General features: G+C 45.2%; 1 protein-coding gene across 2 annotated transcripts in view; it reads left to right on the forward strand.

Moving 5' to 3' along the window:
* The window catches only part of GRAP2 (GRB2 related adaptor protein 2), a 67,570-nt gene that overhangs the window by 29,564 nt on the left and 23,672 nt on the right, over positions 1–14,334 (forward strand). The window lies entirely within an intron of this gene.

Raw genomic sequence — 14,334 nt, forward strand, 5'->3', positions numbered from 1 at the left:
TCACCTGAGTTAAAACGAGGTTTACCATGTGAGCAAATGGGGCTGAATTTGAATTCTAGCTCCACTAGATTTTGATGCCTGTGAACCTGGGGCATTATCTAATCTTTTTGAGTCTCAGTTTCCTTATCTATCAGATGGATTAAATGATAGTTCTTATTCCTCAGTTCAGTTCAGTTGCTCAGTCATGTCCGACTCTTTGCGACCCTTCAGGTTCTTGCAAATGAAGAGGATAAATGTGAGAGGATACATGGGAAGCACTTACTGTGGAGATAAAAGCACAGGAATGCCAAGGAAGAGCCCCGCCTCTCACTGTCATAGTTCAGACTCTCATCATCTCAGGCCAAGCCTCCTGTAATAGTTTCTTCATCTCTAGCCCACCATGCCCTCTAACCCTGCACACTGCCACGAGATTAAACAGTACCTAATGCAAAGAGTATCAAAGCATTTAGTGAGTCTCCATCACCCTTGGGATAAAGTCCAACATCCTTCCTATGCTACGCAAGGCCCTCCATGACCTGACCCCACCGGAAACACCAACCCCACCTCCTGCCAATCCACAATGGCCATCATGAACCAGTTGGGCGCTCCAGCTCCTACTGACACACACCTCTGTCTGCGGTATACATGCCCTCTACTTGTCCACAAGGCTCAGTTCAATTGGCACCTCTTTAGGGAAGCTTCCCCGGTCCCTGCTATGCCTGTACCCAAACCAGGAGCCAGATATGAGGAGCCACTCCTGTAGCTCCTCACCCACTCCATTTGGCTCCATTGTCACACTTCTCTTGCTTATTTGGTCGACCTGTCTGTCTGTCCTACAAGACTCTGAGCCATCTGAGGGTAGGATGTGTTCTCGGATCCGTGCCAGATCTCCACATCAAGCATGGTGCCTGGCACAATGCCAGGTATCTCCTATAGAAGAATCTCCTATACTTTATCCATTCACTCGACACTCACTCACTGATGCTTGTTGAGTGAAAGGATAAAGTATAGGAGATACTCCCAAGAGGAAGAAGGAGCATGAGAGCAGTGAGGTCAAACAGCAAAAAATCTGAAGGCTAACACGAGGAGAAATGGATGCTTCTTGGTCGTGCAGACAGAGAAGAGAGAAAGGAAAGAATCTGGGCAGGGAGATAGTCATGAAGGATTTGAAATGAAAGACTATAAAAAACAAGAAGATCATGAAAAGAACAGAACCACATTTGGTACTGCTGGTGGTTTAGTAACTTCCTCTGCAATGATTCCAGGAAGAGACAAGGCTCTAGGAAGGCAAAATCATATAAAGAAAGGATGAAGTATCAGCAGCCCATTCAGGGATTATTTGTCATCAGGACTAGATACATGGATGATACAAGTAAATGTCAACCTGATGACTACGTGATGAGACTACTAATAATTTACTGGGGCCGGTGCCCAGGAATTTTTTTACTGTAGTGCAAATGCCAAGCATGGAAATTTTTGACACGTTATAGATAGGAGAGAGCAGATAGTGAATTTGAGAATAACGATGCGAAATGCCAGAATAATCACAAGAGAAAAGTCTGAATGCATAAGAAGGTTTAGAGGATTCCAGCTTTACCACAAACATGGATTACACGAAAAGTCACTTATGAAAAAGAGAAATTCCAGTATATAAAACCCACTTACCAAAACACTTAGCATTCCAGAATGCATAATAGTAATAGCGTGTCTTTGAACACACACACAATGTCAAAAGCAGCAAATAACACCAGAAAGGTAGAGAAAGTGGGATGTATGACATTTTGTGGCTCACAGGGCATATGAATGGGAAAATACATACTTCTACACACAAACCACAACCTTCACAAGAACGCCTAAAGGCTTCATTCAGAGACCTCAGGTCTCATCCCTCAGGAGAGCCTCCGCCACACTTTTCGTGTGAAAGATCTCATGGGACAGGCCTTGCGTGGGGAGAAGGGGCAGCAGGGAGAATCGAGATGAGAGGGTGAAAAGATCAAACAATCCTTAGCCATCGTCCTCGACCGTGAGCCAGTCTACCTGTTCGAGAGTTCTCTGGACAAGGTAAATGTTTAGGACACACTTATGCTAGAAACAATATGTTGCTTATCTGAAATTCACATTGAACTGGCTGTTCCGTGTTTTATCTCACACCCCGACTTCGTGAGATATACACTTCCTCATTCGTGCTCCCCTTGAGCCACACGTCTCAGTAATTGAGGAAAATGCAAGTAGTCAAAATAGCTAACAACGCCTATGTGCCAGGCCCCATGCTGAGTGGGTTGGGGGATATACCACTTGTTTTTCCCCAGCACACTATGAGGCAGGCACTAGTCTTGTTCCTGACATTTTAAAAATTTTATTTACCTACTTATTTTTGGCTGTACTCAGTCTTCATCGCTGATCGTGGGCTTTCTCTACTTGCAGTGAGCAGGGGCTTCTCTCTAGTTGTGATGCTCAGGCTTCTCACTGCAGCGGCTTCTCTTGTTGCGGAGCATGGGCTCCAGGGCACACAGGCTTCAGTGGTTGTGGCTCATGGACTTAGCTGCTCTGCAGCATGTGGAATCTTCCCAGGCCAGGGATCATACCCATGTCCCCTGCATTGGCAGGTGGATTGTTAACCACTAAATCACCAGGAAAGCCCCATTTCTGTTTTAAAGATGAGGAAACTGAGGCTCAGAGCGATTAAATAACTTGCTCAAGGTCACCCATACAGCCAGTAGTTGAGCCAGGATTTGAACTCTGGCAGTCTGACTGCAAAGCCTATGTACTTGCTCGTCTCACTTGACAAGGCGACAACAGCCGGCAAGGGGTAGAGACATTGAGTCTCCAAGAAGAGTAAGAGAGAGTGAGAGCTCAGGGGATGAGCAGGGATCCCCTGACTGAGGCCTTATAGGAGCAGCTGAAGTTCAGCCAGCTGCCTTTATTTAAGTCAGAGGAGTGTGCCTATGGTTCTAGGCACGTGCAGTCCCCCCCCTGGGACTGGGAGCTTGGTTAGACGGGCACCAGGTGAATTTCTTCAATCCCCACTGAAGCCCATTTGGGGGTCCTTGTTCAGTAGACAACCTGCACAGCTGTACATGCATGGCAGCCTGAATTAGACGGCAGGAGGAGGACCAGTACAGAGGAAGGATTTGGATGGGCTGCTTAGAGAGCAATGAAGAGCCATTCACTAAGGCACATTTGCAAAGGGTAGGTGGTGCTCTGAAGTCAGTTTAGAGAGACAGGTTGGAAAGAGATTGCTGAAGGCCTGAAATGACAACAAGAGAGTCTTATTATTTTAAGGTGTTTTTTTTTTTTTAATATGGACCATTTTTTAAGTCTTTGGTGAATTTGCCAATGATATTGCTTCTGTTTGATGTTTTGGTTTTTTGGCTGCAAGTCATGTAGGATCTTAGCTTGCCAACTAGGGACTGAACCCACATGTCCTGCCTTGGAAAGTGAAATCTTAACCACTAGACCGCCAGGGAAGTCCCAAGAGAGACTTGAGTGGATCTGGGAGGTAGCTTGAAACAATTTGTTATGTATCTGAAATTCACATTAAACTGGCTGTTTTGTACTTCCTCATTCGTGCTCCCCTTGAGCCACATGTCTCAATAATTGAGGAAAATGCAAGTAGTCAAAATAGCTAACAACGCCTATGTGCCAGGCCCCATGCTGGGTGGGTTGGAGGATATATCACTTGTTTTTCCGCAGCACACTATGAGGCAGGCACTAGTCTTGTTCCTGACTTTTTTTTAAAATTTTGTTTACCTACCTATGACATTGACGAATTCTGAATAGAAAAATGACCCTCAGAAACTGTGTGTGTCAGGACTCTTCAACTCACAGGGGTCTTTGCTCCATCAAGCAGACAGCGTAGGGTGGAAGGAGGATGGGAGTGCATCAGCTAATGTGACAGCAGCTGATCTAAAAGACACGAGAAAGTGAAACAACAGACTGGAAAAGAGGACAAGGAGCGGGGAACAGAAAACACATAAGAGGGAAAGTGAGTGAGAAGCCGAATTTCTTCCACTTTGTATTTCCCCAAGCATCCCTCAAGGAAGAGTTGACCTGTTCTGGTTTATTTTCTTCTCCTGAGGTTTGGAAAGGGCCACGGGCATGGCACAGTTTGCTTTCACAGCAAGGCATCTGGTTGCATTTTTCATGATACCCTAGAGAACAAGATAAGAAAGACAGGTAGAGAGATAACTACTGAAGCTGGCAGGTTTGCAGTTGATACACAAAAAATAGTGATGAATACGTGAATGGCAACCTGGAGGGAGTTTTTAGGGAAGGAAACAAGAGTTCAGAGATAACCAATTTGCTTATGACCACACAATTATTAAATGAAGGAGCCAGGATTCAAACCTAACTCTGCCTGCCTGCAAAGCCCGTGTTCCGTTTATTGTGGAATAAAGACCAAAAAGCCATCGAATTTGCTTATGGAAAGACAGTTGGAAGAGATAAGCAAGAGGAGGGATACAGATCCACACCTAGGCAAATTGCGATGAACTAAAGACCTGCCAACAGGGAACAAAAACAAGAGGAAAGTCAGAGAGACTAAAGTTGAACCTCCCACTTTCTTTCCCAAAAACAGCCCCTGAAGAAGTGGACAAGCCTGGCTTGACCCTCCTTCACATTAAGAAACACCTAGACTTTTGTTGTAGTTGCTATATCCCTCAGAGCCAACAGTGTGACACCACTATAAAAATCTTGTTGCTGTTCAGTCGCTAAGTCGTGTCCAACTCTCTGCAAGCCCATGGACTGCAGCACACCAGACTCCTCTGTCCTCCACTATTTCCCAGATTTGCTCAGATTCATGTCCATTGAGCCAGTGATGCTATCTAACCATCTCATCCTCTGCCTCCCCCCTTCTCCTTTTGTCTTCAAACTTCCCCCCATCAGGGTCTTTTCCAGTGAGTCAGCTCTTTGCATCAGGTGGCCAAAGTAGTGGAGCCTTAGCTTCAGCATCAGTCCTTCCAATGAATATTCAGGGTTGATTTCCTTTAGGATTGACTGGTTTGATCTCCTGGCTTTCCAAGGAACTCTCAAGAGTCTTCACCAGCACCACAGCTTGAAAGCATCAGTTCTTCGGCACTCAGCTTTCTTATGGTCCAACTATCACATAACTACCAGAAAAACTGTAGCTTTGACTACACGGACCTTCTGTATAGATCTAACAATTAAATAGTCCTATACTACTCAGCCCAGCCGAAACCACATCTTGAATCCTGAATCCAATTCTAGATAACACATTTTGAGAAGAATATTGGAAAACTGCAGTGTGACCCAGAGAGCAAGGAGTTAGTGTGGTGGAGGACCTGGAATGGTGGTGGGGGAGGCTGATATTTAAGCTTAGACACAAGAATTTGGGGCTTATAAGCATCATCTTCTTGTATTTTCTTTTCTTCTTAGGGAAAAATTCAGACTGAAAATTATCATCAGACATTTTGGTTTCATGTAACCAGTTCACCAAGCTGTTAGTCTGTTCCTTTCAAGTCCACCTGCCCCACCCCCGCCACGTCCATTCTCTATCATCTTAAAAATTGGGAAAAGACCAACTTTCTGAATCACTTTCACCTTTGAGAATCCAAGATTTAGGGCCTGCTTGAATAAAACTGGAAATTAAAAAAGAAAGAGAAGGACTTTAAACAAGGCCCATACAGGTGTTCCTCTGTTCAAACAAACTCAAATTAAGACCTACATATCCAAAAAACAAGAATATTCCAGTTATTCATTTGATGGAAGCAATTCACAATATCCTCCCTTCTGTTGGCAGCTTTTTAGTACCTTTATGGGGTGACTTGATCAATAAAAATGTAATTACCTCCAATTTCTCAGGGATAGGCATGAAATGAAGGAAGGCAAGCTGTCATAAGGGTTCATGTCCGCTTTTGCAAGCTTTTGTGACCAGTGAACTAAAACAATGACCCTCATTCCAATAATAAATGGGGGCTGGGGAATATAAGTAAAAGTGACAAGAAGATTGAAGTAGCTGTGGTCACGCAGTCATCCACTCTACCCTGTGTGCTCTGGTGAAGTTAAGGTGGCCCCGAGCACAGGTGGTGCGGGAAGGGAGGGGGAGGCCGAGAGTATTTGTGGTGTTTGTGAATGGTGTTACAGCCCTGGTGACAGCAGAGTAAGAAGATGAAGGCTTTCAAATATGTGATAAATGAGCCAAAGCTTTCAGAGCCCAAATCAATAAAAACAAATGCGAAGTGAACAGAAGGGGGAAAGGGAAAGAGAACATGAAGGCTCCATAAAATCCTGGTCATAAATTCCAGAGGAACTCATGATGTGAATAGAAAATAGGAAGTGAAAAAATGAAGCCTGGGGATGTGTAAAATGTCTGTTGGGCTGTCTCTTTCTTGTCTTCCACTCACATATACCACCATCCCCCCCGGCCCTCCGAACAGGGCTCCTTAAGTAATTTCTGATTCTGTGTGGGCATTTTTAATGCTTCACTCCTGGTTGGGTTTCGCCAGCAGGATTCGTGGTGTTTCTGCAGACAATTGTTATTGCTTTAGGAAACAATCAGGATAAAATGAGGAAGTGGCAATGATGGATTCGTCTTGCAGCAGAGTCAGGCTGGAGGTAACACCTCAGCGGGGTGGGCTCTTTCTGTTTCATTTTTGTGGCTATTGTTTTGGATTGATGTTTTCATGGGGCTATTTAAATACAAACAGTGTAGAAGATTTTTAAACAGGGACATTTTAGATATACTTTTTCTAACTAGATTCATGGTAAGTTTCGCTGATGTTTTGAAGACACAGAAAAAGAGAAAAAACACAGAGCAGGGACTTCCCTTGGTGGTCCAGTGGTTAAGACTTTGCCTTCCAGGGCAGGGGGTGCTGGTTCAATCCCTAAGATGGCACATACCTCAGGCCAAAACCCCAAAACACAAGACAGAAGCAATATTGTAACAAGTTCAGTAAAGACTTTGCAAATGATCCACATTAAAAAAAAAAAAAAGTAGAACACGTTGTAGGAAAAGGTGATGGTGGGAAAGGTTAGAAAAATATGGCATCACCAGAGAGAAACAGGGAGGGAGAGAGAGAAAGAGAGGGAGAACGGAAAGGAAAGAAGAGGACAGCTCCTTGTAAGTTTATTAACTGAGATTGTTTCCACGTCTGCAATTGCCAGAAAGCACAATTGCTTGGTGTAAGGTCAGCCAGGTTTATTAGAGTCTTTGCTCTTTGACCAAAGAGCAATGGGCTTGAATTTTGAGGGTATGTGAGAATTGTTCCCATCAATTTCTTGGCTGAAGGACAGCAACCCAGGAAGGTTCGGGGGCCCTAAGCTAGTTAGCAATTATCCTGAACTGACTTGCATATTTCGCTAGGACAGAGAAGAAAGAGCACAGCCTTAGGAGCCAGCAGACATGTACCCTAATCTCTCACCTCAGTTTCTCATTCATAACGTGTGAATGAGGGCATTCCCTGGTGCTCCAACTGTTAAGCCTCTGTGCTTCCAATGCAGGCGACACGGGTTTGATCCCTGGTCGGGAGACTAACGTCTTACATGCTCTATGGCACAACAAAAAATATATAGAAAATGTGAATAATAATAATGATTATGATTATGCATTTTGCAAACAGTGGCCCTTTGTGAAGCCCTTGGCACGTAATGGATCATATCGATGAATGAAACTTAGTCTTCTCTGGTTCTTGTTTCTAGGCATTGGTGAGGCATGTTCCCTGAGGTCTTCCTACAGGGAAGATCTGGGACTTCCTGTTTCAAGGTAGCAACACAGTGACCGAGCTCTGCGCCCACGGATAAGGTTCAGAAGCCAAATCAGTTTTGTGTTTCTCAAACTTCCATTTCCCCACTTCCCTTTGGTCAATGCTATCTTTTCTCGTTACTTACTAGATTGTCTTGATTACAATGCACTTGATACATTGCAGTCTGGGGTTCTCAGTAAGCAGGGAGAAGCTAACACTTGCCCAGAGAAAGATGGGGGCAGAGATGGGGGCCTTGAAAAGCTGCAAAGGAGTTTATGCTTGTGTTACGAGTTTTGACATTTTTGAAGTTAAAAATTTTTTTTTTTCTCTACGAAACAGAATGGTAGATAGCTAAGAGGCAAAAAGTGCTTTGGAGAAAGATCCACCAAACTGTCGGTTCCCAAGAATGAGCCATACTTCCTGTATTATCTTCCCGAAACACTGTGCTGCGAGGTGAGAAATCTCTCAAGCCCTGATGAAGAAACTGTAGCACAGAGAACTTGTTTTCCCCTGCTACCAAGTCAGCAACAGACTTGAGCTTTGAAACCAGGTCACCGTGGCTGGCAGCCTCACCTGGCAGAGTGACAAGACAGGAAAAAAAGAATTTGCTTGAAGTTTGAGAGAACACACACACTACGTTTAAAGAAAGAGATCTTTTTCTTACAAAAAGCTTGAAAATGAATGAGATCTTATACGGTACGCTTTGAGTTTAACGAGAAAGTTGTGTTTTATAAGCCGCACTGGTGTTGATGAAAGAAAAGTAAGGTAATAAATATTCGGAAGAAAGAAGAGCAAGTGACCCTTCTTCTGTTGTTGTTCAGTCACTCAGTTGTATCTGACTCTTTGCAACCCCATGGACTGCAGCATGCCAGGCTTGCCCGTCCTTCACTATCTCCCGGAATTTGCTCAAACTCATGTCCATTGAGTCAATGATGCCATCTAACCATCTCATCCTCTGCCACCCTCTTCTCCTCCTGCCCTCAATCTTTCCCAGCATCAGGGTCTTTTCTAATAAGTCGGCTCTTTGCATCAGGTGGCCAAAGTAGTGAAGCTTCAGCTTCAGCATCAGTCCTTGCAATGAATACTCAGGGTTGATTTCCTTTAGGATTGACTGGTTTGAGCTCCTTGCCATTCAAGGGACTCTCAAGAGTCTTCTCCAGCACCACAATCCAAAAGCATCAATTCTTCGGCACTCAGCCTTCTTTATGGTTGAACTCTCACATCCTTATACGACTGATGACCCTTCTCCTGGGCATCACTCAATTTACAAGGCAGGGGAGGGGAGGGACCTGCACAGGGACTGTCTCCTGACTTGTCTCTTCCCTCTTTACCTTCCTCCCCTTGCCATCCTCTGCCCAAAACAAAAAACCTTAAGGAGGAAAAGAAGAGCTAATTTTAAGAGAGGAAAGCATCCTTGAGACCAATGAAATCTCCATAATCCACAGTGACAGACAGGGACCAGCCGAAGAGCAATTTGATTAAATAAGGATATCAGGAGCTTAGAGGGACTCTCTAGTTTGTGTCACGTTTGTCTGTTAGTCTTTGAAATATATTTCTTTAGCTTCCAAACCTATAAACCAAGTGCCTTCTAGCTGGGGAGATGATTCCCATTTGGAAAATAGGAAAAAAAAAAAAAAATCTCAGGGCAAAGCCAAGGGGTCCAGGTGGGGCTGGGGATCCCAGGCTGGACTGGAACTAAGAGGCTGGCAGAGGGTCTGCAGGAGGCCCTGATGGAGAGAGATGTTAGAAGTTTGGGCTGGGTGCCACCAGCCTTGCAGTGGATGGTTATGGGCTGAGCTTGAGTCCATCCCGGGCAGCACACCTTCCCTGCCCACGTTCCTATCCCACTGCCTGCTGCCCATTACCTGACATCAGGGACCGCTCTGTTGCTGCTTTCCTCAGGGAAGCATTTAGAGGATGCATTGTTCTGTGTGGGACACACCTGTGCAGGGAGATGGCGTGTCCCCTGAGGCTTCCGTTCATAAGCCACTTCCTAGTGGCTCCAGGACTGGCATCAGCAGGTCAGCCGTCAAGGAATCACCATCTTCGGACAAGCTTCAAAGGCCCCCTCTGGTTGCATGTCTTTACCCAGGGCGGACATGCCAGGGGATTTATCCTTTCCTGGGGCTTGTTGTTGTCACTGTTGTTTAGTTGCCAAGTTGTGTCCAACTCTTTTGTGACCCCATAGACTGTAGCTCACCAGGCTCCTCTGACCATGAGATTTCCCAGGCAAGAATACTGGGGTGTGTTGCCTTTTCCTTCTCCAAGGGCTCTTCCTGACCCAGGGATCAAACTCACGTCTCCTGCATTGGCAGGTGGGTTCTTTAACACTGAGCCACCAGGGAAGTCCTTCCTGGAACTTAGGAGGAGGAAATATTGAGTCACCTGGGGACGAGAGGAAAATAAGAATGTCCCTGTGGACAAAATCATTTTAAATGGAGGCTTTTAGAGAGCACTAAAATCTTAGCCAGCTAGCCAGAAATGGTTTGGTGGGGTACATTTTGCTTGTCTTGGGTCACTCTGGTTGTGATAATAATCAGAAATGTTTATATCCCATGGAGAGAGTACCTATGGAAACAGGCCAGATCCTCCTGAGAAGGCCTCAGAGATGCTAAACCCAAAAAGGAATGGTCCTGTGTTTCTGACTCGGGAGATCCAGAGAAGCACAGGAGCTGTTGGTTGTAAATTGCTTAAAGCAGAAGCCCCTGGTGGCTGCTCCCAAGTTCATGGTTATCTGCCGTAGATGGTAGCAGCCAAGATTCCAATTCCCACCTCACCCTCCACACGTGACTTCAGATCCAAATCTCCAGAGAAAGGAGAAAAGGGATCTTATGAAAATAGGATTGGAGGCACTCTATTATAAGAGTTCCAGAGGACGAGTTAGGAGTAATTCAAGAGCAGGCGCAGAAAAGAAATCTGTAAGCCTTGTAAGACATTCAGCAAGAAGGTTATTTCCAGCATGGCTGGCTGATTAAGAGGCACCCTGTGAGCAAGAATTCTGCTGGTTTAGAACAGAGGCAAAATGTTGTCATTTGAGAACCCAAAGTGAGGAAAGACCAGCCTTGATCTCTTGGTCATGCTCAGCCTTTTTCTTTGTTTTCACTTTCTTTTCCAAAACAGATCGATTTGGATCTCTGAAAGAATAGATAAGCCAAGGTTAACAGGTGAGTGATAGGTAGCCGTCCACCCTGTGTGTGTGCACGCTAGTCACTCAGTCGTCCCACTCTGCAACCCCGTGCACTGTGGCCCACCAGGCTCCTCTGTCCATGGAATTCTCCAGGCAAGAATACAGGAGTGGGTCGCCATTCTCTTCTCCAGGGAATCTTCCTGACCCAGAGATTGAGCCCAGGTCTCCTGCATTGCAGGCAGATTCTTTTACCATCTGAGCCACCAGAGAAGCCCCGTTGTCCACCCTATGAGTATGAATTTTCAAGAAGGGCCCTCTATGACCTTTCTCGGTTTGCTGCTCTGTCCAATGCCCTGTAAGAGGTGATAAACAAAGGCAGAAGGGCTCTAAGCACAGCTGGAAGGTTAAGATAAAAGAAAACACACAGTTGAGGTTTCAACACACATCAACCTAGACCCACAGACAGGAGTGAGGGGCTGGTCAGTTGGAGATGAAAGGGGACCTGCTTCCCAGGGAGCTCAAGGAGAACTGAAGCATCAGAAAATGTGTAGGAGCAGATGTCTTCCGATTCTTTTCCATTGAAGCAATTCTGTATTTTATGGGTTTGAGAGTCTTTGAAATGTTAAAGTTTATGCCTTAAAATGCACCAGAGACAAATAAGACAGTCGCCAACCTGTCTGGAGAAGGATTGTGAGGGACTCAAGATGCATAGAAAAGTTACAAGATGAAATCCATGGTTTGGGGCGCACCATTGCCCTCTATTGGATTAAATAAATCAAACCTTTAATGTGGGTGCATGTTTCATTATCTCTGGCTGAGTCTGCCAAGAAGTCAGGGCACCTTTGAATGGGAAATTAATCGATCCTTGTAAATGGGTCCTTCCATCGGCTGCCCCTCTTCTGAGGAAATCAATTACAGTTGTAATTCTGATGGCAGGTCGTTCATCATGTTGCCAGTCTCTCAGCAAGCATTTGCTAGGTGCCACTAAGCACTGGCGAGGTAGCACAAGGCATGTAAGGAGAAATAACAGCAACTGCTGGTACTGTTCATCAGATGCCTACTGTGTGCCAGAGTCTTTATACACATTTACACACAAGACCCCCATGAAGTAAGGGTGGCTGCTACCGGGTTAGGATGGCAGGAGGAGAAGGGGATGACAGAGGATGACATGGTTGGATGGCATCACCGACTTGATGAACATGAGTTTGAGCAAGCTCTGGAAGTTGGTGAAAGACAGGGAAGCCAGGCGTGCTGCAGACTATGGGGTCTTAAAGAGTCAGACATGACTGAGAGACCGAACTGAACTGAATCAGGTTGAGGATGAAGAAGCAGGATGCTTGGGAAGTAAATGGCATGTCTGAGGTTCAAATACAGGTTCATCTACTCATGAGACCCCAGGAAGTTTACAGACTACCAGGGGAGATAGGATATAGCTAAAAACATCTACATGGGACTTCCCTATCCAGTGGTTAAAACTCCTCTCTTCCACTGCAGGGGACACAGGTTTGATCCCTGGTCCGGAAACTAAGATCACACATGCCTCAGGGCATGGCCGAAAGTATATAAATAATAAAATAAAAATAGCCTATTCCCAAACTCTCTAAAAAACAAAAAGAAAATTTTTAAAGACTATATGGGGTCTGTAAACTATGGCAAGTAGGTCAAATTTGACTCATGTATTTTTCCCACAAATGAGATGGTTTTCACTTTTTTGAACAGTGGGGCAAAATTATAATAATAATATCTTTTGGCATGTAAAAATTATATGAAATTCAAGTTTCAGTGAGCATAAATAAAACTTGTTGTTTTTCAGTCTCTAAGACGTGTCTGACTCTTTCCAACCCCATGGACGGCAGCACACCAGGTTTCCCTTAACCACCTCCTGGAGTTTGCTCAGACTCACATCCATTGAGTCGGTGACGGCATCCAGCTGTATTAGAACCCAGCTCCTCCTGCTGGTTTACTGTTCTCTCAGGCTGCCTGCCTGAAAAAGGACAGACGCCTGGTCGTGGCATAGTCTGTACAGCCCCCAGAGCTGAAAATCTCTTCTCTCTGGTCCTTTGCAAAAACGGTCTGGAGGATTACTAGTCTATACTCGGGCTTCCCCAGTGGCTCAACAGGTAAAGAATCCACCTGCAATGCAGGAGATGAGAGTTGATCCCTGGGTGGGGAAGATCCCCTAGAGGAGGGAATGTCAACCCACTCCAGTATTCTTGCCTGGGAAATCCCATGGACAGATGAGCCTGGTGGGCTACAGTCCATGGGGTTGCAAAGAGTTGGGCACAACTGAGCCCGCACACACACACACACACACACACACGTCTATACTCCAAGGTAAAATGTTATATATCAATATATATAGGTTTTTACAAAGCATTTGGGGGTTAAGAAAAGGGTAAACTAAATTTATTTAACCCACTATGTAAGGTGGGAGAAGATACACAGGTGCGATCTATTTTAAGACTCAGTGCACGAAAAAACCCAGCCTTTAAAACAGAGAAATTAAAAGGTAGCTATTTGCATAACAAATTTTCCCTTTCATTTAATACAGGGATTCACCATGGGGTTCCTTTGTAGAATGAGTCTCCATAATGCACGCTAATATGATTCCATTTACAAATACTCTCTTCATAATAACTCTTCAAGAACAGATCTGTTGTGTACAGTGAGGCTTAGCGAGCATCATTTTTTCCTGGCAGCATAAGGTTTCCCACATCTGAAAAGCCACTGACCTTGTCAATTTAGGCGGGGAGGTGGGGAAGTGCTTCCTTCCCACTGCCTCCAAGAAGGGCTTTGCCTGGCAGATTGAAAGGGTGAGGATTTCAAGCATGTGTGCCTGGGACATCCCATGGACAGAGGAGCCTGGCAGGATACAGTCCATGGGGTCACAAACAGACACGACTGAGCACGCACACAGGATTCCTTCTTTCCCCGGGGCCTGAGCCTGCATCTTCCACCAGCTCTGTGCTGTTATGCAAATACTCTTTTTCAGAGATACAGAAAACGAAAGCCTTGGCTGTTCATAGCCAAATTAGGAGGAGCTGAAATTGTTCAAGAAGTTGCTTCCCTGGTACCATTTTGATGGAAACTATGTATTTCTTCTGAACACATCCCCTGACTTTGGCTTTCAAATGCAGACTCTTTTAAAGAACTGTCTCCCAACTTTTGTTTTCATCCTCTGTGGTGACATATTTTAGAAGCAGATAAACATCCGTAGTATATAGCCTGACTGTTTTTCAGGGATTTTGGTGGTACAAGAAACTTAAATGGAAATACAAGGGCAGATAAAATCGTGCCGAGGGCATCCTGTTGGCATGCGGGGTGATCTATGTCTCAGGGCTGCTAATGGGCATTCCATGCCATTTGTCAAGTGGGAGAGGGAGAGAGATGCAGAGGGCTGGTGAGGAAACAGAGCCAGCACCTGGGGCAGGAGCCCTGTGCAATTCAGAGGCGGGATTCCTGGACAAATGCTACCATCCCCAGGCCTGGGATGAATAGGGGGAAGCGGCTGACAGCGGCTTGGCACCT

This window comes from Bos taurus, chromosome 5 (assembly GCF_002263795.3).
Source record: "Bos taurus isolate L1 Dominette 01449 registration number 42190680 breed Hereford chromosome 5, ARS-UCD2.0, whole genome shotgun sequence".
Lineage (NCBI taxonomy): Eukaryota > Metazoa > Chordata > Mammalia > Artiodactyla > Bovidae > Bos > Bos taurus.